Source organism: Ictidomys tridecemlineatus, chromosome 8 (assembly GCF_052094955.1).
Source record: "Ictidomys tridecemlineatus isolate mIctTri1 chromosome 8, mIctTri1.hap1, whole genome shotgun sequence".
Lineage (NCBI taxonomy): Eukaryota > Metazoa > Chordata > Mammalia > Rodentia > Sciuridae > Ictidomys > Ictidomys tridecemlineatus.
This window is the reverse complement of record NC_135484.1, coordinates 96,337,797-96,342,943: the sequence shown is the minus strand read 5'-3', so window position 1 is coordinate 96,342,943 and position 5,147 is coordinate 96,337,797. Positions and strand designations below refer to the sequence as shown.

Here is a 5,147-nt window from a genome sequence, read left to right as displayed (position 1 = left end):
AAAACTCATAATTCTGTGCCTGCAAGAGATGCTTTGAGATAATGAAGGAAGATGACCAATCCCTTCCAGGACTCAAAATGCAGAGAGACTCTTGTATTTCCCGCCAATGAATTATCAGCTTGAAACTCCTGCCTCTGAACTGTGCGTTAAACATTGAGGATAGTTAATATCCTTGTTTAAGCTCATTCATCCAGAGTTTCTTATTAACTTGGAACTGAGATAATTCTTAAGGATATGTTGTAAGCACCCATGCATATTTGAGTACAATTGCTTAAATTAAACAACTATGCAATGACATTAAGCATTTCTAATTTGTGCTAATCTCAACACCCTAATCAGGAATTGCTCAACAATCTCTCCTTTGACTCAAAAAGAGGGAGATGGCATTTGCTGAATATTTGTAATTTTGCATTTTAAAATTTAAGATAAGCAAATTATTCTAGTAGAATCTTATCCTTTTAAATCATCCCTGGTTTCTCAATCTATCATGTATGATTCATGGTCTGGAAAAAAATAAGAATTTAAATCTCCATATCTGTACACATCAAAGGTTTGTTCTTAAATCAAGAAAAATCAAAATGACACTTTAAATAGTAATTTTAGATGAATGATGAAATACACAGGTTTATGCAGTGCAGTGGAAAAAAATCAAGCTAACTGGCTTGATTTATCTGTAGTTAAAAGGAAAGTGTGGTGTGAAGTAGAATGGTGGATACTCAGGGCAGCGACTGCTTTGCTGTTTGATTACAATTCCAGTCGGTTATGGTTGGAACCAGGTCCTTATTCCACATTCTCTTCTCCTCTCTCCCATTAAAATCCATTTATGTTTCTCTTTGTTTCAGAATTATCTGCCTTCAGCTGCCAGGGAAAGTTGTTTATATTTCTTGGGGACTAAGCTTCAAGGTCATTTCCTACCATTAATTCCCTGTCAGCAAGTGTCACTGAGGGCATATCCTGTTCCTATTCTCAATAGTGCTGAGGAAGAGAAATTCTCAATGGTCTCTGATTTTTAATCCTCAGAAGTCTTCAAATATATGCTGGTATTTTAACTGTGACTATTTCGGCAGAAAAATGTCAACATGATTTCTCCAGTTTCATCTACTAGGTTCCCTATGACACTATCTGTAAAATGGGCAGCACGATATTCTCTTCCATCTTTGGAAAAAAGCTAGGTTAAATGAGGACTTCTTAGTAATCAAAGCAAGTACCAGGTATGAATCCAGCATACCAGTTAACTGAATGTCAAGAAACAATTGTTTTGGTCATCTTGATTAATTAAAGTCAACTCCAACACATCTATTGAAACTATTTAATTAAGTAAAAAAAATTAATCATTGATGATTTTGTAAAGAAAGAATAATCCATTAAATATGTTGATTGCTTTTACTTTCTGCTTGAATATGTAGGATCAAACGGTGAATGGTTATTGATATTTTTCAGTAAATACATATTAAATTATAGAGACCTTTCAGTATCTGATCATGTTTGACCTGTGTGATAAAAAAAATCTTGAAAACGCCTAACTTGATATTATTCAGATAAAAATAATTCTGCTCTTCCTAATAAGTGCTCAGAATATTTCAAGAGTGCATAAGTGAACTGTGGGATGAGAAATTATTCACTGATACTTTACTTCAATCTAAAGCTGATTTTTTTTCAACACTAAGTTAAGCTCTCTTTTCCCACAGACTACTACGTAAAGACTTACATGAGGAAAATTACAAAACTACAAACACGTCAAGGAGGAATGTAAGACTGTCTGAAAAATGGAGAGAAGTATTATGTTGCCAAAGGGGAAATTTGACAAGATGATTTTTAAATTTGTCAGAATATAACTAAACTGGTACAGACAGCTAAGCAAATTCTGAACAATAGTAAAAAGAGGTCAGACTTATCCTGAAAGACACAGAAGGCCAAAAATAAAGTTAGAATAGTTCAACAGTCTGGGAACAGAGTAGGAAAAGATGTGTCAATTCCCACAGAAACAAGCACTCCATAAATGCTGGAACAGTCAAAAACCATCCTACATGTCACTCACTCAAAGAAACTCAGGATATGAGAGACCCTAAGGTAACACTGAGCCCAAAGAGAGGAGGACAACAGGGGTTGGGACCCAGAGGCTTTTCAGGCAAAAAAAAAAAAAAAAAAAAAAAATCAGCATAAAGGGGGAAAAAATCTGCATAGGAATATAGGTCTTCCTTATTTAAAAAAAAGAAAAAAAATCCTGAACAAAATATGAAGGCAAACTACTGTAAAACCTTTATTCCAAGATATGATAGACAAAGCTAATATGTTTAACAGGGACAGATCTTTCAAACCACTCAGAATGAATTCCCTGTCCCCCTCATCCTAGAAATAGGCAAGTCACCAAGGAAGAGTTACATAAATGGCCATAAGTGTGAAAAAAAAAACAAAACTGCTCAACCTCAATGATATCCAAACAGACACTAATTAAAACAACCACCATATATATTTATACAAATCCATCTGCTATTCTGAGTAAGCATACTGCTGTTAAATGTAATCATATCCAGTCACTCAAACTTGTTTCTTGAATTAAAAGCAAGGGAAATGCTAAAGATCTATAAAACAGTTTCTGTAGCATGTTTGCGATTCCTCAAACATATATTCGTATATGTAAAAACATGCATAGAAAAAAAAAGAATTAAAGGCTTATGAGAGTTCAATCAGGTGGTCAAGTGTTAGGTTATTTTAAATTTCTGGTCTGTTTCCCCATCTTTTACTTTATTAATCAAAAAAATAAAAATAAAAACAATCATTGCCCTGTGTGGAGTCTGCTTTCTAACTCTCTCTCCCAGGGGCAGTGGCCACTTGAGGACACCTCAGCTTCTGGTTTCCATGATTCAAGTCTAGATCTGAAAAAAAAAAAAAAAAACTGGGTCTCAGTTCCCAGCCTTCTCACAGGGTTCAACTTCCCCCGGCTTCATATCCCTTCCCGAGCACACACACTGAGAATTAATCAGAGGCTTTCAGTAAAATGTGAGATTTGTCAAATATACGAAAACTAAGCAGTAAAATTTGACACACCAGCTAAATATAAGTGTTGCTAACATCCCGCTTAAAATAACTTTGGTCCCTCGGCTGAGGGCACTGCACATGATTAACACAGAACTTTCCCCAGTGGCTAGTGTTGTCCCTGCATTTTTCAAATGCTTTTCCTTGGACCTTTTCAAAATAAACCGTGCAATTGGGCTCTATGTGCTTATATGGCAAAGCTGCTCCCTGTGACACCGTCACAAGGCTAAAGCATAAAATCTAGTTAAGGGTTCTTGCCAAAACATGAATCAGTTGCAGCGTAATATTCTGAACTCTGTTCTTTTTTTCCATTCTCTAATATTTCTTCACATCGAAGCCCAAACAATTACTCATAATTAAACTGAGTAGAGGAGCAGGCCCTGGCAGGAAATGTACTTGGCAAAAATCCAAAAGCTCTTCATTGTCTTCCACACAGAACAATTACATCAGTTCCTTCCATTTCCAGAGAAAGGAAAGGTTTTGCAGAGCAAGGGGTGAAAATAAGAGAAAAGAAGCCCTTTATTTACGTATTTCTAAACGGTGAATATATAGTCTTTTTTTTTTTTTTTTTTTAATGGGAAAAGAAAAAGCCTTGAGGAATTGAGTGGTCATTTTAAAAACCTGTTTTCACTTCCCCTGGGATCTGACCACAATCTCCACTCACCAGTTACTCATGCCTCCTGAAAAACCTCCAGGATCAAATGGAGATCCAAATATGTTCCAGAGTCTGGAAGCTCCAAGAGAAGTTAAATGCCATCCATGTTGCTGTTTGAAAAGTTAAAGACGTATCATCACTCAGTTCTTTAGCTTTTGCTATTTACTCAGTAGATTCATTCCAAATCCTAACACAGAAAGAGGATTTAGAGTCTAAATTTGTACCGTGACACTGGGTAAGATAAGAGATGTCTTCTGAGTTGTTTGCCCTTGGCTCATCTGAAAGACAAAGGACAGGAGGCAAATCTACTGCATCCTGATGACCAATGCTCTTCCAGCATAAAGTCAGGCCTGGGGAGGGCAGGTGCTCAGCTCACCTCAGGGCCTATCAGGTGAAGAGAGGTCAGCCTCCAAACCAAGTTCTCCCCAATCACCTGACCATCCAGGGCCTTCAATTCTTCTACCTGTTTACCAGCTCTTGGCAGCTTAGAACATACCAGGATTCCCTGGGAAAGACAGTTTGGGTAAAGGGGCCATTTTCACAAACCCAGGAAGTACCAGAGGCTTGAAGAATCTACGGTCCAGCCTCCCAGTGACATTGAACAAGAGAACCACTGTCCTCACAGGAGAGTGTCTTAGCCATTCAGGAGGAATGGATAGCTTTTTGGAAGACAATAGACTTCCCATTTATCCCGTGCTTGGGATTCCTTGACCTCTCACTCACTCTCCAGGGCTAAAACCCTAAAGGCCTCAGATCCCTGGCCCAACAGAGAAAGGAAGACAATCAGACAGCAGGAGTGCCCTGAGCTTATTCCCAGGTCCCTGCTCCACATACCTGGGGTGACTTACCTTGAGACTGGGATGAACCCATCAAATAGGGAAGCAGAGGTGGCTGGCTGAAGAGAGACAAGTCAAGGGTGTTCAGCCCTAAGAAATGAGGGGAAAGCTCAAAGATTTTCATTCCACCAGAGAATAAGTCCTTAGGATGTGTCCTACACCAGAAAACTATTCCCACGGGGCCTGGAGATATGCCTGGAGAGATTTCTGGAGGGAAAGCATTCAGTCCCTACTCACAGGCTTACAAATAGCTCCCCATTCAAATTCACACATTTTAGAGACCCAGGGGATACTTTGTCCCTGCAATCAGCACAGAACATGGCCCTAACACTCTCTTTCCATTGAGAATAACATCCTTTGAAATTATGAGGAAATCTGCAGAAAATCCAGGGACTTTGACCTAAGGGAGCATTTACACAGGCCAAGGCAAAAGTTGGCTACCCTGTAAGGTTAGCTGATGGGCACTGTGGTTCTCTCTCCCCATCCAGGTCTGCGGATGTGCCAATATGCCAAGAGAACTCATAAAGGACTAAGAGAAGAAAAACTCAGGGAAAATGCCCCAATAAAGAAGCAAGAATATGATTTCAGCCCTAATAGTGAAAGCAGCACCATATAAGGCA

At 38.6% G+C, this 5,147-nt stretch overlaps 1 long non-coding RNA gene across 1 annotated transcript; it reads right to left on the bottom strand.

Moving 5' to 3' along the window:
* Positions 1-2,236: 2,236 nt before the first annotated feature.
* Positions 2,237-4,871, bottom strand: LOC144365887 (uncharacterized). Its single transcript, XR_013424617.1, has 4 exons — positions 4,540-4,871; positions 4,068-4,196; positions 3,701-3,969; positions 2,237-2,876 (listed from the first exon to the last, which is right to left on the bottom strand). It is a non-coding gene; the product is annotated as an uncharacterized LOC144365887 (long non-coding RNA).
* Between the last annotated feature and the right edge of the window lie 276 nt (positions 4,872-5,147).